This window comes from Papio anubis, chromosome 16 (genome assembly GCF_008728515.1).
Source record: "Papio anubis isolate 15944 chromosome 16, Panubis1.0, whole genome shotgun sequence".
Classification (NCBI taxonomy): domain Eukaryota; kingdom Metazoa; phylum Chordata; class Mammalia; order Primates; family Cercopithecidae; genus Papio; species Papio anubis.
The window spans coordinates 50,746,179-50,772,163 of NC_044991.1; positions in this window are offsets into that span (position 1 = coordinate 50,746,179).

Consider the following 25,985-nt stretch of genomic DNA (forward strand, 5'->3'; position numbering starts at 1 on the left):
ACAGAGAAAGCACTGACTCCCCTCTTCCCTTTTGCCCCATGGGGCAGTGCACCGGTGAAGGGTCAGGTGGATCTCCTGGGGCTCCTGGGGATCGTCTCAATGAAATATTAGGAACCCTGATGTTGCAGAGAGGGTGAGGAGGAAGGACTAGGGGTTGGAAAGTCCTGGGCACTTAGTCAGAGGGGGGATGTGTCTCCAGGGTTGCCCCCTCCTCTTCCTGTAAGGAGAACTTGGTGCCTGCAGAAGACCTCAGCTCAAGGAGCCTAGGAATGAGGGCTCTGAGTCCTTGACTGAAACTGCCTCATAGCCCCACACACGGGCCCTGCTCTGGGTCTGCTGTGGGGAGGGCAGCCTTCCTCTGGGGCAGCCAGGTAAAACCTGTGTCATTACCTATGTTTGGACCTGAAAAATCATACACAGTTCTTTTAACCAGAAGCCAGACTCCTCAAATGCCCTAAGGACAGGTAATTTGTTATTTTTTGTTTTGCACTTGTTAAAAGGCATAGCACTGGAGTTAACAGGAAGCTTACAGCCTTGCATTAAGCTAGGACCCTAGACAAGCTTTCTCTTTAGTTTAAAAATAAAAAAAAAGGAGTAAATTAACATATTAACATTAGCCATTAGTCTATAGAAGAGAAAAATAAAAGCATGTTTTTGTCATTATATATTTAGGGTCTTGCCCTGTTGCCCAGGCTGGAGTGCAGTGGTACAATCATTGCTCACTGTAGCCTCAAACTCCTAAGCACAAGAGATCCTCCTACCTTAGCCTCCAGAGTAGCTGGGACTAGAGCCATGGATCTTGATATGGAACAAAATCTCTGATGAGAAATGCAGGGCCCAGGGCTTTCTATGCCCCTCTGTGTGTCTGGATTCCAATTTATATCATATATGTGATAGGAGAATATCCCAAAGCTACTCAGGGTCTGACAGTGAAAGATACAAAGAAGCTGATGGGTGCTTTGTAACAACCTATTCCGAGCACAGAGTACAGGAGGTTTCTACACAAAACACTAAATAACCAATGTGAGGTGAAAAAGAGTAGATAATAAAAAAAATTAAACTGAATAACCAATGTGAGGTGAAAAAGAGTAGATAATAAAAAAAATTAAACTGAATAACCAATGTGAGGTGAAAAAGAGTTGATAATAAAAAATGTTAACAAATGACACAAAGAAACAATTAATTGTGACGGGCAGTCATGTGAATAATTAGTCATATAACCAATACACATTGAGACACGTAGTGGTAAAACTGCACATGCAAGACAAAGAAAAACATAATAATTAATAAAGAATCGGTGAATTTTCTAGGAAGGAATAACAAACTGGCAGGAAGGTTTTCATCAAGACTAAGAGAAACCAAGAAACAGTGAAAAAATATGTTCCATGGATATTTGGAAATAGCCAGCAGAAAGGAAGAAACCACACTTGTGTTTTTTTAAGACCAACAAACAAAATCAATAGCATTTCTGTGCACCAGTCCAAACCAGTTGGAAAGTATTATGCATTTTATAAAAATTCTGTTCACCATTGGAGCAAAAACCAGAAGGTATCAAAGATTAAAAGAATAAAACCTGTGTATAAAGAAAATTATTAAACTTTGCTGTAAGTCAGCAAAGAAAACCTTACTATACTGAGGGAGATGCCATGTTTGTGGGTGGAAAGACTATATGTTAATTTCAATAGAATAATCTGTAGATAAAATATGTTTCCAATTAAAATCACAAGATGATTGAAATATTTTCTCACAGACCTTTACAAAGAGATCCTAAAATCTTATAGAATAAAATAGGGTTTAAGACTTTTATAAATTTGAAAAAGAACAAAAGGAGTAACTATATCACCAGATAGGCACACCAGTGATGCAGTTATCAGGGCAGTGAAATACTGGTATGGTCCATAGTCAAAGGTGGCGCTGTCATGCACATTAGGTTAATGACAGAGGGGAGAGCTTAGAGACAAGCCCACATGTATATGAGTGTTTTCTCTGTACGATAAATGGTATTGCAAATCATTGTGGACAGAATCAACTAAAAATAATTACTAAATTATAGTATTACTCCAAATAATATAAAAACACACATTTCAGATTCTAAAGATGAACAACAAAAGACTTTAAAACTTTTAGGAGACTCTATAAGAGAATCCCTTGATGGACACAGAGTAAAATTTAATGTCATAAACAAGACAAAATTCACGACCCACAAAGGAAGTGAACGATAAGTTGACCACGCTAAAATGAATAAAATCTGTGGAAAAAAAAATAACACCATGAACAAAGTTAAAATCCACACCACAGATTGGCAGAAGATGTTAACAATGAACGTAGCCAGTAAAGGCTTAGTAGCCAAAATACTTAAGGCATGCCTCCAAAACAATGAGAAAAAAATAAATAACCTGATAGAAAATGGGCAAGAGATAAATGGGAAAGTCTGAGGAGAAAAGAATATGCCATTAAACATGGAAAATGCTACTTAATCTCACTAGTACACGGAAATAGAAATTGGCGTCATACTGAGATCTATATAACCATCTGTCTTATACAAATTAAAATAGATTAAAAAGATACAAGTCTGATAATTTCAGAAGGAGGTGAGGATGAAGGGAAATGTACATTAATTAAGCTAAAAATATCAGCTGAAACTGAAAGTCACAATTGCAGCAGCTTAATACAATAAAAATTCATTTATTCATGTCCTAATCCAGTAGACATGTGTACAGGCTCTGATGAGGTCATTCAGGAAACCCGGTTTCTCTCATCTTGAAGCTCAGCTTTCTTTATGGCCCTCAGAGAACTCTCCATTCAGTTGATAGATGGGTAAATAAACCATGGGGAAGATTCACTTATTGGTCACTGTATCTTAAGGACCACATATCTCTTCTACTCGCACGTCACCAGTATCGTCTTTTTGTAACACCTAGCTGCAAGGAAGACTAGGAGACTGAGTCCAGCTTTATCATCAGAAGAAAAAACAATAGGACTTAGTAAATATCTCATAATCTCTTGCCACACAATAAGACACTTGTACATTACGGATGAGACTGTACATTACTACAGCCATTTTGGAGGGCAATTTTTAGTAAAGTATACTTAGAAGAAATTTTAAAACAAATATATCAGTGTAAGTACATTTGAAAATGTAAATTAAATTAATATAAGATACTAAATGATACATAAAGTACAAAACCATGCATGTAGTATTTTAAATTTTACAGACCAATATTTTTCATTGCTCATGCGTATATGTATCTGACAATAGCATAAAAACATGTATAGAATGTTATATACCAACTTCAAGGTAATAGTAAGTTCCAGGGATAAAATGATGAGAGTTAGTAGGTAATTTGATTTCTTAAAAGAATAAAAAAGACCTGAAGCAAATCTAGCAAAATATCACCATGTGTTAAGCCTAGATTTTGTGTATCTGTATATGTCTTTTCAATGTATATTTGAAGTGCATATGAATAAAATTATGCTAAAAATAAAATCTAAAATGTAAATGTCTAAAATAAAACGTGGTTCACCATTAACCAGTGAGTTATCACTCTCAAATTACGTTAAAACTTCACATATTTCCCTTCCAATTGCAGTGGATAAATGAAATAAAACAATTTGATTTCAATTTAGTTTTAAAAGAAAGTTCTAAGCAAAGTGAAGTGGAAAAGCACATTATCTAAAATATTAAAATTTCATTAATTGCAATGTTTTGATAAAGGCAGACCCTTTAATCGATTTATTGTTCTCCCGCTCTCTCCAATATACAACTATTTGGAAGCATAAGATGTCGATAAACAATAGCATATGCAGTTGCTAAATGCCAGTGAAACAGTCATGTCATACTATTTTTTTTTCTTTTTTTTTGAGATGGAGTCTTGCTCTGTCGCCCAGGCTAGAGTGCAGTGGCACGGTCTTGGCTCACTGCAAGCTCCGCCTCCTGGGTTCACACATGTCATACTATTTTTATTGCTTGTATCTTCTTACATCATTTATAATATCATTTTCAATATTTCTTTGGGAGGCATATAGTTATTTACAGGCGATCTAAAAAGTTACAGGCCTGTTGTTCTCCCAATCCCATGTGACTTTTACTTGGTGAATGCATGCTCCTTAGTGATGTTAATTCTTAAGTGTTAGGTTCTTTCAGAGTCTCTGTTCTGTCTGTCAAAAACATTCAGATCCATTTACATTTCCTTGAGGTTGTGAGTTCTGAAAATGTGATTTCTACCACAGAAATCAGTACTTTTTAAACTTAGCTCTCGGGGATTTAAATTCTCTGGTGTTGGAAGTCTTTTAAACACCAGGAAAAAAAAAATGCTCAAAGACAGCAAAGCAAACTAGTTAAGAGCTTTCAAAGCAATCATCTCAAATTAAGAAGTATAGCATCCTGATAAGGAGAAGGAACTCTGTAAGCAAACTACCTGGACTTAAACAAGTTAACTGGACTCCTAATGTATCTGTTTATCTATTATAGAGAGATAATATATAGATATAGAAGATATGAATATATCGTTAACACTAACATGTAGATAATACTAATACCTACTAGAAGGTTTTTATAAGAACTTTTAATAATATAGTATTTGGAAAATTTTCAGAAGAGTTTCTGATATATAGTAAGTAAAAGTAGGTATTCATTAAATAAATAAATTATCATATTTTACAAACCCTAATTTCTCTTGGGCTGGAATCATATTCACAACTGTGAGTCTGCAACCTCCCAGATCTGTTGATGAAATGTCAGCTTGACTCAAGATGTTATGCAAAATTAAGTTATTTTAAAAAAGTTACTCCTTATGGGAAGATTTGTGGTTGTACTTATTACCAAACAACAGCAAAATGTGAGGTTGGTGCAAATGTCTGCCATTAAAAGGAATTGCAAAAATCGCAATTATTTTTGCACCAACCTAATAAACCTCTTACAGAAAAACGACTTGAACAATCACAAAAGACATGTTGGTAGAGAAGTTTATATCAATGAGAGATGTAGGATTATTATCAGTGAGCTGACCCCGAATCTTTTCTCCACACCTGAAAACCCACAGTAGCTGTCTGATGGCAAGATTTAAGAACTATAATAATGAATTTTTAAAAAATAAGTTTTATTTTGTTATTTTTTATTTTTACATCTAACAAACTTTAAAAATTTTAGAATAGGAAAGTTTCCAAAATATTACCAAGCTCCCATGTACCCTGCACCCAGTTTCCCCTATATTGACATTACTATTACAAGTCTGTTACTACAAATGGACTCGTATTAACACAGTGTTTAGATAACAAGTGTTTAGATAACACTTTGTTATCTAAAGTCCATACTTCATTAGGATACCCTTAGTTTTTACCTATTGTCCCTTGACCGTTCCCAGAGCCCATTCAGAATACCACTGTACATTTAATCCCCATGTCTCCCTAGGCTTCTCTAGACTGTATTGGTTTCTCAGACTTCCGTTGTTTTTGACAATCTTCACAATTTCAAGAGTAGTGGTCAGGCATTTTGTAGAATGTCCTTCAATTTGAATTTGTCTGATATTTTCTCATTATTAGACTGGGGTTATAGATTTTGGTGGGGGGTCGGGGAGAGCCACAGAAATAAAGTGACACTGTCATTACATCCGATTAAGGGTGCCAGCATGATTTATAACCAAAGATATTAAGCTTGATCATAGGAGTGATATGGTGTTTGTCAGGTTTCTGCAATGTGAAGTTGTTCTTTTTCCCCCTTTGCTAACATATTTTTTGGAAGTCCTTATGTACAACCCACATTTAAGGAATGGAGAGTTATACTTCACCTCCTTGAGGTGGGAGTATCTACAGAAATTATTTGTAATTTTTCTGTGCAAGAGACTTTTTCATTCTTCCCATTTATTCATTTATTCAATCATGCATGTATATCTCTATGGACTCATAGATACTTATTTTATTCTTTGTGTATAGACCAATGCTATATTATTTAATTTGTTGCTCAAATTGATTTAGCTTTGACCATTGGGAGATCTTTCAGTTGGTTCCTTTGACACTTTGACACACCCTATTATTTTGTTTTTTGAGCACTTCCTTAGTTTCTGACATCACAAGATACTTTAGGGTTATCTGGTATATTTCCTTTCTCAGCCCTAGAATCAGCAGTTTCTCAAAGGAACCCTGCTTCCTGTTATTGGAGAATGGTATTGTAAACCAAAATCTGGGTCCAGGGTATGCTCATTGCCCCTGGGGTGTCAGCATTATTTCTAGGTCATCTCAGTGGACAAAGCAGGGAAACGTGTCTGTGTATACTAACCTATGTATACACTCATATGTCTAATTAATTCTATGTATATTCATCTCTTTCTATTTCAAGGTAAACATGAGTTAATAGTGATATTTCCTACTGTCATCCTGTACCACATAGCTCATTCTAACCTTTTCCCTTGCTTACCTGTAACTTCCCTCTCCAACAGTGAGAAACCTGGTTCTTACTTTCTACCAACAGTTTATTTATCTGTACAATCCCAGCATATGTGCACAGTTTTAGAATGGTTAACCAGTACTCTAGTGAGAAACAACTTCACTCAACTTGAGTACAATGCTTATGTGTAGTTTCTTTTGCTTTTAGTCTTACAGTTTCCACTAATTTCCAAAGTTATCTGGATCATCTCCTTTTCCCCCAGTTCATTCATGCAGGTTATGCCAGACACTTGTAATACCATTAGGTTCCTTTGTCGTAATCTTCATTTCATTCTGGGGTTTGCAGAAGTTACAATTGATTTTATAAGTTTGTATACACTGAGATTAACTCTTTGTGCTGTAAAGATCTATGGGTTTTGACAAATGCATAGTGTCATGTATCAGCCACTACAGTATAAGACAAAATAGTTTCACTGACCTAAAAATTATGATTGTTTTACTTATTTGATCTTCACTCTTCCCAGACTCCTACTAATCACTGACGTGTTTCTATCTCTATTGTTTTTTCTTTCCTAAAATGTCTTATAAATGGGATAATACAATATGTAGCTCTTTGAGACTGGTTTCCTTCACTTACCAATATACATTTAGGATCTGACTGATAGTCCATTAATTTATATTGCTGAGTAATACTCCGCTATAGAGAAGCTGTCAAACTACCTTTTAAAGGAATTGTTTCATTTTGTTTTCTGTCCAGCAATGAAGGAAAATTCCTTTTGTTCATTTCCTCACTAATGTTTTTGATGGACAATTTCATCCCTGCCCCCGGCCTCCGCCCATTTTAGCTATTGTAGTAAGTATACAGTGATATCTCATTGTTGTTTTAATTTGCATTTCCCTAATAATATTTGATGCTGAACATAGTTTCATATATTATTTACCATCTGTATATCTTCTTCAGCAAGGTAGCTGTTCAGATCTTTTGCCCAGTTTTTTAAAAATTGAGTTATTTATTTTCTCATTGCTGAATTTTCAGTGTTATTTGTATATTGTACAACAAATCTTTATCAGATAAGTGCTTTGCAAATTTTTTTTCACCAACTGGGCCTCCTTTTTTCAATATCTCAACAGTATCTTTCATAGATCAAGAGTTTTACTTTTGAAAAAGTCTAACATCATTGTTTATGGATTGTGTTTTGTTATATATAAAAACATATCACCAGGCTGGGCATGGTGGCTCACACCTGTAATCCCAGCACTTTGGAAGGCTGAGGTAGGTGGATCACTTAAGGTCAGGAGTTCGAGACCAGCCTGGCTAACATGGTGAAACCTCATCTCTACTAAAAATACAAAAATTAGCTAGGCATGGTGGCACATACCTGTAATCCCAGCTACTTGGGAGGCTGAGACACGAGAATCGCTTGAACCCAAAAGGTAGAGGTTGCAGTGAGCCGAGATCACACCACTGCACTCCAGCAGGGGCGACAGAACATGACTGTGTCTCAAAACAAATAAACAAACACACAAAAAATAAACAGAACTTATCACCAAACACAAAGTCAAAGATTTACTGCTATGTTTTCCTTCCAGAATTTTTATCATTTTGTATTTTACATGTATGTCTTTGATTCACTTTGAGTTAACTTTTTTTCTAAAATGTGAGGTCTGTATCTAGGTTCATTTTTTGACATCAATTTTAGCACAGTTTTTGAGGACTATTCTTTATCCATTGAATTGTCTGGACTTTGTCAAAAATTAGTTCGCTGGATATGCACAGGTCTGTTTTTGGTCTCTGTATTCTATTTCATTCGTCAATATCTTCATTCTTTTGCCAATATAGCACGGCTTCAGTAGAGTAGCTTTATAGTAAGTATTGATGTTGGGTACTGTGAGTCCTCCAAATTTGTTCTCAGTATTCTGTAGACTAGTTTAAATCCTTTTTTTTTCAAATGCATTTTAGAATCAGTTTCATCTTTTTATTATAACCATCTTAGTGAGTGTGAAGTGGTATCTCATTATTGCTTTGATTTGCATTTCACTAATGATTAATAATATTGAGCACTTTTCATGCCCATTTTAGACATTTTTGTATCCTCTTTAGACAGATGTCTATTCATAGCTTTTGCCCATTTTGAAAAATTGATATATTCCTCCCTTTAGTACCAAGTTTTATGAGTTATTTATATATTGTGAATATAGATACATTATCAGATATGGGATTTGCAAATTAATTTTATGTTTTGATGTTATTTCAAATAGTATTTTTTTTCTGAAACTTCAAGTTCCAATTAGTGATTGCTGGCATGTAGAAATCGACTTTTTAATATGAATCTTGTCTACTGTGATCTTGTTCTACTCATAAATTCTGGAAGTTTTTGTTTGTTTGTTTGTTTGTAAATTTTGGTAGATTTTCTACATAGACACAATTTTTATCTGTGAATACAGTTTTGTTTCTTCCTTTCCAATCTCTATACCTTTAATTTCTTTTCCTAATATTATCACACTAGCTAAGACTTCTGCTATGATGTTGAACAGGAGTGGTGAGAGGACATCCTTGTCACTCTCAAACTTAATTGTTGGGGAACTATTCAGTCTCTCACAATTAAGTATGATATTCACTATAGATGTTTTATATATGCTTTTTAAGTTAAAGATGATCCCTTCTATTCCTAATGTGTTAAGTGTTTTTGTCAATGGGTGTTGAAATTTGTCAGAAGTTTTTTTCTAAACCTATAGCTGTGATCATATGTTTTTTCTTATTCGGTGTACTAATATGTTATGTTGCATTGAATGATTTATGAATGTTGAAGCAACTTTAGATTTCTTAAATGAACTACATTTGGTCTTACTATGTAATCCTTTTTATATGTTGCTGGATTCAATTTGCTAGTATTTGTTCTGAAATTTTTTGTTTATGTTCAAGGAGACATGTTGGTCTGTAGTTTCTTTTCTTTGCAGTGACTCCATCTGGTATTGGTATTAAAGTAAAGCTGGCTTCATAAAACGTGTTAGGACACATTTTGAGAATACATAAATGTGCCCTAAAATGTATTTTATGTATCCTTAAAATGTGTCTCTTTGCATTTATTTTCCAAAAGAGATAGCAAAACACTGGTGTTATTTCTCAACTTTTAGGTGGAAATCACTAGTGAAGCAACTGGGCTTGGTGTTTAATTATTGGGGCAGTTTAAAACTACTAATTAAATTCCTTAATAGATACAGGGTTATTGAGATTATTTATTTCTCTTTGAGTGAGTTTTTATAATTTGTGTTTCCTCGAGTTGGGTTTACCTAATCTAAGTTATCAAATTTGTGGGCATAGACTTTTGCATATTTCTTTATTATCTTTTAATGTCCATGGAGTTAGTAATGACATTGGTAATTTGAGTCTTTGTTAAAATTTGTACATTCTGCCCATGTCTTATCAATTTTATTGATTTTGTTAAAGAACCAGCTTTTGGTTTTACTCAATGTCTCTATTTTTTTCCTAATCTCAATTTTAATTTTTATCATTCATTTTATTCTAAATTCTTTAGCTTTAAATTTTCTTCTCTTTATTCCTAATGTGGAAGCTTAAGTTATACATTTTAAGATTTTCCTCCCAGCAGTCATTAGTGGAAACCTTTTAAAATATGTTATATAATTTCCTATAAATACTGCTTTAGTTGCATCCCACAAATTTTGATGTTATATTTTCATTTGTATTTAATTCACAACATTTTAAATTTTCTCTTGAGACTTCTTTTTTAATTCAAGTGTTATTTAAAAGAGTGGTGTTTAATGTCTAAATATTTCGAGTTTTTTCCAGCTATTTTTCTGTTATTAATTTCTAATTTAATTCCATATCACCTAAGAGTTCTCTTTATATGACTTTTTTTCATTTAAATTTGTTAGGAGTTTTGTCATGGCCAGAATGTGGCCTCTGCTAGTGAAAGTTCCATGTGTGCATGAGAAGAATGTGTATTCTGCTGTTGTCAGATGAAATATTCTATAGATGTCAATTAGAGCAAGTTGATTGATACTGCTGTTCAAATCATCTGTACCCTTATTAATTTTTACCTGCTTGATCTATCAATTAGTGACATAAAGGTACTGAAATCTCCAACTATGATATTGGATTTGTCTCTTTATCCTCTCAATTATGTCGTGTTTTGCCTCACATATTTTTCTACTCTGTGGTTAGGTACATAATTGTTTAGGGTAGTTTTGTTTTTTTGGAGCGTTGGCCCCTTTGTCATTATGCAAAGCCTTTATTTACCTCTGATAATCTGCTATGTTCTGAAGTTTGCTTTGTTGGAAATTAAAATAGCCAATCTACCTTTCTTTTGATTCATTTTAGGATAGTATATATTTATTATTCTTTTACTTTTAACCTACCTGAGTCTGTATTTAAGGAAAGTTTCCTATAGACAGCATAAAGTTGTATTTTTGTAATTAATCTGACAGTCTCTGCCTTTTAACAGATGTATTTGGATTATTCTTATTTAAAGTGATCGTTGATACTATTGACTTAAAATGTAACATGTTTATAACAACTTCTTATTCACCTTAGTTGTTCCTTTTTTTTTTTCTTTTAATTTCTCTTTTCTATTCTTCCTTGAGCTTCCTATATGATTTAATTTTTATTTTTTTCTCTTGGTTATACATTTTTAAAATTTTTAAATCTTTTTAGTGGTTTTCCCTGGGTTTACAACGTACATTTTTAAAACAATCCAGGTTCACTTTCAAATATTGCTTTAGGTGTAGTGCAGGTATCTTATAAGAGACTAATTTTAATTCCTCCTTCCCATCCCTTGTGACATTGCTGTCACTTAATTCACTTATCTCTGTGTTCCTGTATATGTATTTTCCCAGTCAATTCATTCAAGATGCTCCTTTTTTAAATCATCTTTCTGCAATTTGAATATAGTATTTCTAGTTTTTTTTTCACTTAATATTTACCTTTTTGGTGTTCTATGATCTTGAATTTGTAGTGTGATGTCTGTCATTAATTTTGTAAAGTTCTTGGGCATTACTAATTCAAATATTTCTTTTGTCCTTTTTTTTTTTTTACCTTTTGATATTCTAAGTATATGTACATTAAACTTTTGATATTATTCCATAGGTCTTGGATATTCTATGCTGTGTCTTTGACATTCTCTTTTTTTCTATTTGTGTTATATTTTGGAAAGCTTCTATTCATTGATTTATTCCTCAACTGTGTTGAGTCTAGTAATGAACCTGCCAAAGTCATTCTTTATTAGTAATACTATTTTGTTTTTTAATTTTTAGCATATCAATTTGATTTTTTCTTAGCACTTTAATTTCTCTAAATAAGACCAGACATTACCCATCTGACTTTGCATAATGTTTACCTTTTCTATTAAAATCCTTAGCATATAATCATAGTTATTTGAATACCATGTCTGGTAATTCCAACACCTGTTTCATATCTTAATGTGATTCTCACGGGGTTTTTTTTGTTTCTTCAATGTTTCTTTTTTTTTTTTTTTTGTCACCAGACACTATATCTCACACTCCATCACTTAACAATGTTAGTGTAGTGCAGGTATCTTCTAAGAGACTAATCCTAATTCCTCCCTCCCATCCCTTGTGACGTTGCTGTCACTTAATTCACTTATCTCTATGCTCTTGTATATGTAAAGTATCAGCCGATCACTAATCAATATTATCTCTGCACACCAATGAGAATTCCTTACAGAACTTTGTATAAAACACTCCCTGTCCTGGTTTTTTTTTTTTTTTTTCCTTTTTTTTTTTGCCTTTAAAATCTGGCTGTAACAAAGGCCAAATGGAGCTTATATCCAAGGTTGCTTGAGTCTGAGTCTTCTAGGCAGCCATCCTTATTTTGGCTCAAGTAAACTCTTTAAATCACCTTTTGTGATTCATTCTCTTCCTTTTAGGTCAACCTATTTCTGGGATGAATTGACTTTTTAGTTTTTCCTCTTACATGAAACAAAAAGTATCACGCTAAGGCAAAATTCCGTTCCCCAAATAGGATAATGTCGTATAATTGTCATCCGGCAAATTCCATACCCTTGGAGATTAGGCTTTTGTTAGGCAGAAGACTCTGGTATGCTTTTAAAACTAATATGTACTATGGACTTTTGTTAATAATGATGTACTCATAGTGCTTCATCTGCTGTAACAAATGTTCTCATTAATGCAAGATGCTAATCGGGGAAAACTATTTGTAGGGGAAAATAAAATATATGGGAACCCTCTATACTATCTGTTCAATGTATTTGCAAACCTGAGACTATGCTTGAAAATACAGTCTATTAATTTAAAACACACACACACACACACACCCCCTTTATGGAATTCAGCAGAAGAGTATTTTAAAATAAATATATGGCCTTAAATTTTTATTGTCAAAATAATGAAGGCTAAGCATTCATCATGTAAGTATGTAACTTAAGAAATTAGAAAAAACAATAGATAGGAAAAAGAACATAATAAACATTCCTTAAATAGGAAAAAGAACATAATAAACATAAGAGCAAAAAAAAAAGTATGAAACAAACATACAGTATGCTCATTTTTCTAAAGATTAATGAAATACTCTAAGAAAAATCTCTAAGAAAATGACCAGTGAAAAGAAAAAGCACAAGTCTACAAAATTTTGAATTATATAGCATAAATAAAAAGATAAGAGCAGGATTGAATCAACAATTTCATCAAACTTGTTGAAAATTTAGAGGACCTGAGTCAATTTCTATGAAAAATATACCTTTCAGAAATTGACTCAAAAATCAAGAAAAAAAACCCTTTATCTAAACCTAGTATAGAAATGCAAGCCACTGAAAAAGTATTTGCCTGTGATCCCACCCTCTGTAGCCCACCAGTAAATGTGATGATATGTACACAAACACCAGTTTTAAATAGTTATGCAGGTGATAATATTTATGCAGGCATGATCCAAAATTGATAAATTGAACCTCATAAAATTAAAAATCTTTGCCACGTCGAGAACTCTGTTAAGAGAATGAAAAGATAAGCTATGGACTGCGAGAAAATATTTGCAAAGCACATATCTGACTGAGGGTTTGAATCAACAGTATATAAATCTCTCATAAACCATATCAATATCAATAAGAAATTCAAATATAAAATGGACAGAAAACATAAGCAGTTATTTCACAAAGAGGAAACAGTGCATGAAAAATATTCAACACTATTGGTCACTAGGGAAATATAAATTTAAACCATAATAATATATTAATATATTACACACATATCAGAATAAATAAATTAAAAATACAGTACAAACACAAAATACTTCCAAGGATGTGGACAAAGTAGATTGCTTTTACATGACTGGTATAAATGTAAAATGAGATAATCAGTCTGGAAATTAATTTGGCATTTTATTTAAAAACTAAAAATGTACTTTGTCTGCTTCCTAGAAATTCACTCTTGGGCATTTATCCTAGAAATGAAAACTAATGTTCACACATACATGCATATACATACCCTGTATATGAATATTCTTAGTAACTTTGTGAAGAATATTTGGGTTACAGTTTTTTGGCTTTACATGTAATAGTCAAAAAACTGTAACCCAAATATTCTTCAATAGTGAATAGTTAAACTGAAGCATATCTATACCATGGAATGATATTCTGTAAGAAACAAATTCTTATTAAACACACAACTTGGAATTATCTTTAGGGAGTTATGTTAAGTGAGAAAAAACAATCAAAAAAGTTTACATAATGTATGATCCAATGTATCTATGATAGTTAAAATAATGTTATTATAAGGCTAGAAAACAAATTAGTAGTTTACAGAGGAAAAGATTTTTGGGGGAAGAGGCATAGTTGGCTCTAAATGGTAGCATGTGGTAAAAAATCAGTTCTGCACCTTGATTGTAGTGGTAGTTACACAAAGCTACACATGTAATAAAATTGCATGGAGCTGCACACACGTGTGACGTGTGCTTATAAATGGTTGTGTAATTGGTAAAATTTTAAAAAGTTCGTGGATTGTACTAAAATCAGTTCTATGTTTTTGATATTGTAGTATAGTTATACACGATACTAACAATGGAGGAGAGATAGGCAGAGTGCATGGGACCTCCACATATGTACTTGTGTGAATATGTCTGTCTATGTCTATACCTACCTATATCTTCTAGTTGGTCTATAATAATATCAAAATAAAAAGCTTAAAAATAATATATCTCTTATAACAAGAAACTGTGACAAATATATTTTGAAGTAATTAAAATACACTAAATCTGGAGCTTCAGAATAATCTGGTAACATAATGGATGGAATTTTTATTTTAATTAAATCATAACTAATTTTAAAAAATATTTACAGATATAAAGTGTATTTTTTATATTATGACACCTTATAATATGTTGTAAGACACCACCTTGACCAAACTACTGTTCTGGAATGTGGTCATTCAGGTATAGAGAGATAGGTGTCGAATGTATCTAACATCATTTGTTACCAACAATTTTCTATGAAAATGATTTTTAAATAACACATTTAATTTTCATTGATACTATTAATTTTTGCTGGCATCATCATTTTTTACTATCCTTCCAATGATTTCTCCACTATCTAATATTTATTAAATTATTTCAAACAATTATTTCTTAGTTGACAGTCCTTGAAACTCATTTTTAAATTTCCTCTAAGGCATTGTTCATATTGCCACATGTAGAAAGTTATGGTAAGTGTCTCTATACAAATTAAGTACATTTTTGAATTTTGTACTTTAATATTTTAATATAATTACATGAATTCAAAACTCTAAGTGTTAAGAAACACATGTTCATTTTGAAAGGTCTTGATATGAGTATGTATTTCATATTCAAGTACCTTTTATTTATCTTATATTAAATGATAGCCATACTAATTTTTAGTGATCCTCCTCACATGACACTCTAAAAAGTACTTTGTATGTTTTATGTCACTTAATCATCACATAATCCTATGATCTAGGTACAACTCACATATATAAAGTAACTGAGGCAAAGAGGATAATAAGTTTTTTTTACTATCATAGAGAATAAGTAGAAGAAAAACCTTTTTAAGAAAAAATGTCTAATACTTTCTATGTATGATGTGCATTTTGGCATACTAGAGATATAGTAGGGGCATAGGAAGAAAAAAACAAAACAAAATAGATAAAACATTGCCCTCATGGAGCTTACATCTCAAGTAAAGAAAATATGTATTTTTGGGCCGGGCGCGGTGGCTCAAGCCTGTAATCCCAGCACTTTGGGAGGCCGAGACGGGTGGATCACGAGGTCAGGAGATCGAGACCATCCTGGCTAACACAGTGAAACCCCATCTCTACTAAAAAATAACAAAAAACTAGCCGGGCGATGTGGCGGACGCCTGTAGTCCCAGCTACTCGGGAGGCTGAGGCAGGAGAATGGCGTAAGAACCCGGGAGGCGGAGCTTGCAGTGAGCTGAGATCCGGCCACTGCACTCCAGCCTGGGCGACAGAGTAAGACTCCGTCTCAAAAAAAAAAAAAGAAAATATGTATTTTTTTATTTTTCGAGGTATTAAAGTATTTTCTTCCTCACCGATGCAAGTCGTTTCTGTAATTAATTTGTTCTCAAAACTAATTAATGTGTCTGTGTGGTACTGAGTAAGAGGTAGTAGCCGTAATTTTACTTGAAGGCAGAGACAAATGTTCCTCCCTGAAGCAGAGTCAATAATGTGGCATTCTTTTGGGCCAAGATCTCTGCCTTATCCCACATCACAAATTCTCCTACTCAAAAAAGTCAGAAAATACCACTTCTTACAGAAGAATAATTATCTACTGTAACTTTAAATCCACAATTTGAACTGTGCTCTTCGAGTCAGCCTGGGGCTGATAGAGTTGTGGCCCTCCAGTATTCAGCACCATGGCCAGAGCACAAAGTTGGAAAAGGGAAAAAGAAAACAGTCTGGGGGAAAACTGTGCACAGGGGGCCACAGGTTTTTTTCCTTTTATCTACTTAATGTAAGCATCCTGAAATGAAAGGTGTTGTCCAGGTTATTTAAATGCAATTGACTGAGTGTATGATACCAGGACCTGCATGCCTGGATAAATGATGGTCTGACAAGTTTCCCTTTGCTCTCTTTTGGCACATGCCATTGTTCCCACTGTTTATTTGTAAAAATATAGGCTGTTTTTGTTTGGTTTTCTTTCTTCCTTTTTTTTTTTTTTTGAGGGGAAGATATCTCTGTATTAACTTTTAAGGATTATCCTGCTTTATATTCTGATCACTATCTATAGCACATATTTCACAAAGTAGAATTTTCAATTAAAGAAATTCATCTTGTCTAGTTTGTACAACTCAAAGTGATAAAGAACAGACTTTAGGTAATACAAAACAAATGCTGACTTACCAATTCAAGTGTTAAGTGTGTTCCCCAAGTGGACTATTTATTTATTTGATATATAACTCTGCATTTCTTTCAGATAATACATACGATATTAAATTTTGGCAGCCGTAGAGTCCATACAAGATGAACTAAATCATGGTTGGTGTAAAATATTGCTTATTTTTCACTGCCTACTTCTCTTCTTCAGGAAGCAAGGCCAGTCTCATCAGATAATGGAATATATTCTCCTTTAATTTTTGTTTATGTTGTTTATAAAGGACTCATTTTACTGTTCATTTCTAAGGTGGGCATGCAACCTGGGCCTAGCCAATCAGATCTACGGATGTCAGATCCAAGTTGGGCCAGTTACATCAGCTTAGCGTTAATTGATGTATCTGTAGTGAAAGACGTTTTTGTTCCTTCAAAGATCATAGATGCCAAGAATAATATATTGGCAATACTGAAGCCCAACTTTACTGCTACATGGAAGAGAGCTCATTTGAGGATGAAGAAAAGGAAAACAAATCAGAGAGAAAGATCAGATCTGCTAAATAACGTTCTTCATTTTATTTTTAATATTAGTGTTTTTTAAAATTTTTAATTGTAATTTCTGTGGGTATATAGTAAGTGTACATATTTATGGGGTATATGAGGTACTTTGATATAGACATGTAATGTATAATTACCACATCATGATAAATGGGGTATTCATCACCTTAAGTATTTTTCTTTGTGTTACAAATCATTAAATTACACTCTTGGTTATTTTAAAGTGTGCAATTGAATAATTTTGACCATAGTCACCCAGCTGTGCAATCAATTAGTAGGTCTTATTCATTCTTCCTAACTACGTTTTTGTACCCGTTAACTGTCCCCACTCCTACCCACACTACACCCCCTACCCCACCCACAATACCCTTCCCAGCCTCTGGTAACCACCCTTCTACTCTCTGTGTTCATGTGTTCAATTGTTTTGATTTTAGATCACACAAATAAGTGAGAACATGCAATGTTTGTCTTTCTTCTCTCTGTACCTGGCTTAATATTTCATTTAACATAATGATCTCCAGTTCCATCCACGTTGTTGCAAACGACTAAATCTCATTTGTTATAGCTAGTTAGTACTCCATTGTGTATATGCACTACATTTTCTTTATCCATCCATCTGCTGATGGACCCTTAGGTTGCTTCCAAATCTTAGCTATTGTGAACAGTGCTGCAACAAACGTAGAAGTTCAGATACCTCTTCAATGTACTGATTTCCTTTCTTTTGGGTATACAACAAACAATGGGATTGCTGAATCACATGGTAGTTCTATTATTAGTTTTCTGAAGAACCTCCAAAATGTTACCCATAGTGGTTGTACTAATTTACATCCCCACCAACAGCATGAGTGGGTTCTCTTTTCTCCACATCCTCGCCAGCATTTGTCATTGCCTGTCTTTTGGATAAAAGCCATTTTAACTGGGGTGAGATGATATCTCATTGTAGTTTGGGGATTTGTATTTCTCCTATGATTAATAATGTTGAGCACATTTTCATAGGCCTGCTTGCCATTTATATGTCTTCTTTGGAGAAATACCTATTTAGATATTTTACCCATCTTCAAATTGGATTATTAGATTTTTTTCCTGTAGAGTTGTTTGAGCTCCTGATGTATTCTGGTTATTAATCCCTTGTCAGATGTGTAGATTGCAAATACAGAATTCTCCTATTCTGTGGGTGTCTCTTTACTTTGTTGATTGTATCCTTTGCTGTGCAGAAGCTTTTTAACTTGATATGATCCCATTTGTGCATTCTTTCTTTGGTTGCCTGTGCTTGTGGGGTATTACTCAAGAAATTTTTGCCCAGACCAATGTTCTGTAGAGTTTTAGCAATGTTTACTCATAGGAGTTTCATAGGTTGAGGCCTCAAATTTAAGTCTTTGATCCATTTTGGTTTTTTTTTGGTGTGTGTAGGGAAAGACATAGGGGTCTAGTTTCATCATTCTGCATACAGATATTCAGTTTCCCCATCACAATTTATTGAAGAGACTATTCTTTCCCTACCATATGCTCTTGGACACTTTGTCAAAAATGAGTTCACTGTAGGTAGATGAATTTGTTTCTGAGTTCTCTGTTCTGTTCCATTGACCTATGTGTCTGTTTCTATGCCAGTACCATGCTGGTTTGGTTACTATAGCTTTGTTAGTATAATTTGAAGTCAGATAATGTGATTTCTTCAGTTGTGTTCTTTTTGCTTAGGATAGCGTTGGCTATTCTGAGTCTTTTGTGGTTCCGTATAACTTTTAGGATTATGTTTTCTATTTCTGTGAAGAATGTTAATGGTATTTTGATAGAGATTGCATTGAATCTGTAGATTGCTTTGGGTAGTATGAACATTTTAATAATGTTGATTCTTCCAGTCCATGAACATGGAATATTTTTCTGTTTGTGACATCTTCAGTATCTTTCATCAGTGCTTTATGGTTTTCACTGTAGATATTCTTCACTTCTTTGGTTATGTTAATTTCTAGTATTTAATTTTATTTGAGGCTATTGTAAATGGGATTATTTTTACATTTATTTTTCAGATTATTTACTGTTGGTATATAGAAACGCTACTGATTCATGTATTTTGATTTTGTATCCTTCAACTTTAGTGCATTTGTTTATCAGTTCCAATAGTTTATTGGTATGTCTTTAGGTTTTTTTAAAAAATAGGATCATATTATCTGCAAGCAAGAATAAATTGACTTCTGCCTTTGCAATTTGGATGCACTTCATTTTTTTTTCTCTTGTCTGATTGCTTTGGCTAGAACTCCTAGTGCTATGTCAAATAACAGTGGTGACAGTGGACATCCTTGTCATGTTCCATATCTTAAAGGAAAGGGTTTCATTTTTTTCCCCATTCAGTATGATAGTAACTGTGGGTCTTTTGTATATGGCTTTTTTATGTTGAGGTTTGTTTATTTATGCCCAGTTTTTTGATAGTTTTCTTTAATCATAAAGGGATGTTGCACTTTATAAAATGGTTCTTATGGATGAATTGAAATGATCATATGGTTTTGGTCTTCATTCTGTTGATATGATGTATCACATTGATTGATTTGTTTATGTTAAACCATCCTTGCATCCTTGGGATAAATCCCACTTGGTCATGATGAATGATCTTTTTAATGTATTGTTCAGTTGGGTTTGCTAGTATTTTGTTGAGGATTTTTGCATTAATATTCATTACAGATTTTGAAGAGTTTTCTTAGTTTTCTAGGTAAACTATAGTTTTAAGTTTTAACTCTAGTTTTATAGCCTATAATTTTCTTTTTTGATGTGTCTTTTTCTGGTTTTGGTATCAGGGTAATACTGGCTTCATAGAATGAGTTTAGAAATATTTCCTCCTTATCTAATTTTTGGAATAGTTAGATTAGGATTAGTATTTATTCTTCTTTAAGTGTTTGGTAGAATTCAGCAGTGAAGCCATCTGATCCTGGGTTTTTCTTTACCGGGAGACCATTTATGATGGCTTCAGTCTTGTTAGTTGTTATTTGTCTGTTCAGGTTTTGGAATTTCTGCATTTTTCAATCCTGTTAGGTTATATATGTCTAGAAATTCATCCACTTTCTCTAGATTTTGAAATATATTGGGATATATTTGCTCATAGTAGCCACTAGTGATCCTTTGAAATCCTTCAGTATCAGTAATAATGTCTCTTTTTGGCTCTGATTTTTGAAAATATAGGTGTCTCCTTTTTTCTTAGTCTAGCTAAAGATTTGTCAATTTTAATTATCTTTTATAAAAAACAGATTTTCATTTTGTTGATCTTTTGTAATGTTTTGTTTCAATTTCATTTATTTCTTCTCTGATCTTTATTCTTCTACTAATTTTGGGATTGATTTGCTTTTGCATTTATAGTTCTTCAAGATGCATCATAATGTTACTTATTTGATGTTTTTCTTCTTTTTAATGTAGGCACTTATAGCTACAAATTTCCCTCTTACTATTGCTTTTGCAGTATCCCATAGGTTTTGATATGTTGTGTTTTCATTTGTTTCAAGAAATTTTTAAATTTTCTTCGTAATTTTTTCATTGATCCACTGGTCATTCAGTAGCATAGTTTTTAAATTTCCACATGTTTGTATAGTCTCCAAAATTCCTCCTGTTGTTAATTTCTAGTTTTATTCTATTGTGGTCAGAATTATATTCTTTCTTTCTTTTAGTGTTTTAAGACTTGTTTTGTGGTCTAATATATGGTCTGTCCTTGAGAATGATTTATGTGCTAAGAAGAATAATGTATATTCTACAGTTCTTGGATAAAATGTTCTGTAAATACCTATTAGGTCCATTTGTTCTATACTACAGATTAAGTCTGATTTTTTTTTCTATTGATTTTCTGTCTGGAAGATCTGTCCAAAGCTGAAAGTTGAAGCCTCCACTATTACTGTAGGCAGGTCTATATCTCTCTTTAGTTCTAATAATGTTTGCTTTATATACCTGGGTGCTCAGCATTGAGATGCACGTTTACAATGTTTATCTAAATTGCTAAATTGACCCCTTTATCATTATATAATTACACCCTTTGTTTCTTCTGATAGTTTTTGTCTTGAAATCTACTTTGTTTGATATAAGTATAGCTATTCCTGCTCTTTTTTGGTTTCCATTGACATGGAATATCTTTTTCCATCCCTTTATTTTCAGTCTATATGTATCTATTAATATATAGGTAAAATGTGTTTCCTTTAGGCAATGGATCATTGGGTCTTACTTTTTTATCCACTCAGCCACTCTTTTGAATGGAGAGTTTAATCTGTTTAAATTCAATGTTGTTATTGATAAGAAAGTGCTTACTCCTGGCATTTTGTTGTTTTCTGGTTGTCTTTTGGTCTTCTCTTTCTTCATTTCTTTCTTTCTGTCTTTTTTTAATTGAAGGTGATTGTCTCTTGTGGTATAATTTACTTTCTTGCTTTTATTTTCTTTTGTGTATCCGTTGAATATTTTTTGATTTGAGGTTACCATGAGGCTTGCAAATACTATTTTATAACCCATTATTTTAAAATAATGACCACTCAACACTGATTGCATAAACAAACCAATAAGCAAAAGGAAAACTAATAAAAACTCTACATTTTAACTTCATCCCCCTGCTGTTTCAGTTTTGTTATTTCTTTTCATGTATTATGGTACTATCTATGTCATATAAAGTTGTAGTGATTATTTTTGGTTGGTTCGTCATTTATTTTTCTACTTAAGATAACAATACTTTACACCTCACAATTACAGTGTTATAATATACTGGTTTCTCTGTACTTAGTGTTACCAGTGCTTAGTATTACTACTGCCAGTGAGCTTTGTAACTTCAGATGATTTCTTCTTGATTATCAACATCTTTTTCTTTCAGATTAGAGAATCCCCTTTAGCATTTCTTTTGGAACAGGTTCGGCGTTGATGAAATCTCTCAGTTTTTGTTTGTCTGGGAAGGCCTTTATTTCTCCTTCATGCTTAAAGGATATTTTCACCAGATTTACTTTCTAGGTTAAAAGTTTTTTCCCTTCACCACTTTAAATGTGTCATACCACTTTCTCCTGGCCTATGAAGTTTCCACTGAAAAGTCTGTTGCCAGATGTATTGTGGCTCTATTGTATGTTATTTGTTGCTTTTTTCTTGCTGCTTTTAGAATCCTTTTTAAAATCTTTGATCTTGGAAATTTGATTATTAAATGCCTTAAGGTAGCCTTATTTGGGTTAAACTTGCTTGGTGTTCTATAAACTCCTCATACTTGCATTTTGATGTCTTTCACTAGATTTGGAAAGATCTCTGCTATTATCCATTTGTATAAAATTTCTACTGCTATCTTTCCATTCCTCCTCTTTAAGGCCAATAACTTTTGGATTTTCCCTTTTGTGGCTATTTTCTAGATCCTGTAGGTATGCTTTGTTGTGTTTTCTTCTTTTGTCTCCTCTGACTGTGTATTTTTAAGTACGCTGTCTTCAAACTCACTAATTATTTCTTCTGCTTGATCAATTCTGCCATTGAGTTTCTGATGCATTCTTCAGTATGTCAATTGCATTTTTTAATTCCGAGAGTTTTTAAAATTATTTTGATATCTTAGTTAAATTTATCTGATAGGATTCTGAATCCCTTCTCTGTGTTATCTTGAATTTAATGGAAGTTCCTTAAAATGGCTATTTTGAACTCTCTGTCTGAAGGGTCACATAGCTCTTTTTCTCCAGGGTTGGTATTTAGTTCATTTGGTGACGTCATGTTTTTCTGGATGATGTTGAAGCTTATGAATATTTATGGGTGTGTGAGCACTGAAGAGTCAGATATTTATTGTAGCCTTTGCAGTCAAGGTTTGTTTGGGCTTGCCTTTCTTGGGAAGGCTTTCCAGGTATTAAAAGGAACTTGGGTCTTGTATTAGTTCATTTTCACACTGTGATAAAGAACTACCTGAGACTGGGTAATTTATGAAGAAAAGAGGTTTAATTGACTCACAGTTCCACACACTTACCTGGAAGTATGGCTAGGAGGCCTCAGGAAACTTACGATGGCAGAAGGCAAAGGGGAAGCAAGCACGTCTTACCATAGTGGAGCAGGAGATAGAGTGAAGGGGGAAGTGAACATCCAGATCTTATAAAAACTCACTTACTGTCAGGAGATCGGCAAAGGGGAAGTTTGCCCCCATTATTCAATCACCTCCCACCAGGCCCCTTCCCCAACATGTGGGATTACAATCAGCGATGAGATTTGGGTAGCAACACAGAACCAAACCACTTTAAGCCCCAAGCTTATAAATATTATGCTTCTTACAGACTTGTATAGGTACCACCTTGGTCATCTTGGATAATATCTGGAAGAATTCCATGCATTACCAGGTAGGGACTCTTATTCTTTTCCCTTACTTCCTCCTAAATAAACAGTCTTTCTCTGTGCTGAGCCACCTGGAACTGAGGGTAGGGTGACACAGGCACCCCTTTGGCCATCACCACTGACACTTTGATGGGTCAGACTTGAAGCCAGCAAAGCACTGGGTCTCACCCAAGGTCCTCTATGAACACTACCTGGCTATTGCCTATGTTCCCTGAAGGCCACAGGGCTCTACAATCAGCAGACGGCGGGGTGTAGGGGAAGCCAGCCAGGTTTGTGTCCTTCCCTTTAGGGTGACATCTTTCCCTAAGCCCTGGGAAGGTCTAAAGATGCTGTATGGAATCCAGTGATTAAGGTCAAAAACATTAGAAATCTACCTGATGTTCTTTTCTACTGCAGCTGAGCTGACCTTCAAAACACAATAGACAGTCAGTCCTTCCCACTCTTTTTTTCCCTTTCCATAGGTAGAGGTGCCTCTTCTGGTGGCCATCACTATCACTGGGCCACAGGGAGCTCTGCCAACCTACCACTGATGTTCAATTAAAGGCCAATGGCTCTTCAGTCAGCTTGTGGTGAATGCTGCCAGACCTGGGACTCACCCTTCAGGGCAGTGGGTTCCCCAGGTTAGATCCAGAAATGTTGTCCAAGAACTTAGGCCCAGACTCAGGGAACCTAAGCTCCTGTTTGGTCCTCTATCTAACTATGAATAAGCTGATATATAAGGTGCAAGACTGAGTCCCTTTATTTTTCTCTCTGCTTTTCTTAAGCAGAGTGAGTGGCTTTCATCATAGCCATCACAGATGCGAATGTACTGGGTTTCACCTGAAGACAGCATATCTCTGAGTCTCACCCAAGGCCCATGGCGTACTACCTGGGCATCCCTGCTGGTAATTTAGGTCCGGAGGGCTCTTTAGTCAACATATTATGAATCCTTCCAGGACTGGGTCCTTCCCTTCAAGGCAGCAGATTCCCTCTTGGCCCACGGTGTGCCTCCAAATGTCATCCGGAGCTAGGGCCAAAAAGGGGGGTTCATGACTCTGCCCATTGCCCTATCCTATTGTGGCTGAGCTGGTGTGTGTGTATATATATATATATACACACACACACACACACACACACACACGGGTCTCCATAATCAGAAAGAGACAAAGTCAGCCAGGCCTGTGTCCTTCCTTTCAGGATGGCAAGTTCTCCTGGGCCCTGGACATGTACAAAAGCCAGGGACTAGAGTTAAACATCTTAGAAGTCTACCTGGTATTCAATTGTACTGTGGATGAACTGCCACTCAAACCACAAGATACTTTTCTTTTCATTCTTCACTCCCCTTTTGAAAGTCAGAAGAGCCTCACCCCTTGGCCACCACAACCACAGCCTATGGGGAGTACGGCTAGACTAACACTGCTGTTTTTTTAACGCCCAAGGGCTCTTCAGTCCGCTTGTGGTGAATGCTGCTTGGCCTGGGACTCACCCTTCAGTGCAGAGTGCAGTGGGCTCCCCTCTGGCTGACGGCAGGTCCAGAAATGCCATCCAAAAGCCAAGTCCTGGAATTGAAGACCCCAAGAGCCTGCTCGGTGCCCTACCCTCCTGTGGCCAAGCTGGTACCTAAGATGCAAGACAAAATCCCCATTTTCTTATCTCAAGTGCAAGAAATCTTGCTCATAGCCATCACAGTCGGAAAAGTGCTGCGTCTCACCTGAAGCCAGCAAGCCTCAGAGTCTTGCCAAAGGCCCTTGATGTAGTACTTTGGTATCGCTGCTGGTTATTCAGGGTCCAAGGGCACTTCAGTTAACAGGTGATAAATCCCACTAGTACTTCATCCTTCCCTTCAAGGGATTGGGTTCCCTTCTGGCCCAGGATGTGTCTAGAAATGTTCTCTGGGATCCAGGGCCTAGAATGGGGACCTCATGACTGTGACCACTGCCCTATACTGCTGTGGCTGAGCTGGTATCCGAGATGCAAAACAAAGCCCTCCCAACTCTTCCCTCTACTCACTCATGTGGAGGGAAGGGGTATCTTTTGGAGCCTCTAGCTGTGCACCTGCGGTTAAGTGTAGGGTGGCATCAGCACTCCTTTAGCAGATCTGGTTGATGTCTCAGTAGGTTACGTGCCCCCACGCCCCAGTCTACTGTCTCTGGCTCCAATTAAGCACTATGACTTGCCTAAGAGTTGCAGTCCTTGTGGCTTAGACTGCCTTGCAAGTTTATTTATAGCCCCAGAGCCCTTTAGCACACAGTGGCAAGGCTTGCAGGAAGAGTTCTGACCACTGGGATTGGTGAGTTACCTTTAGCTAGGGCTCGTTTAAATGCTCCTTCCATGGGTGGACATCAGCTGAGTTTGGTCCCATTTTGTTTTCTTTTATAACAGGACAGCACTAAGTTCAATGCCTTGCAAATGCTGTGACCTCCCTCTCCTCAGTGCACCACAAC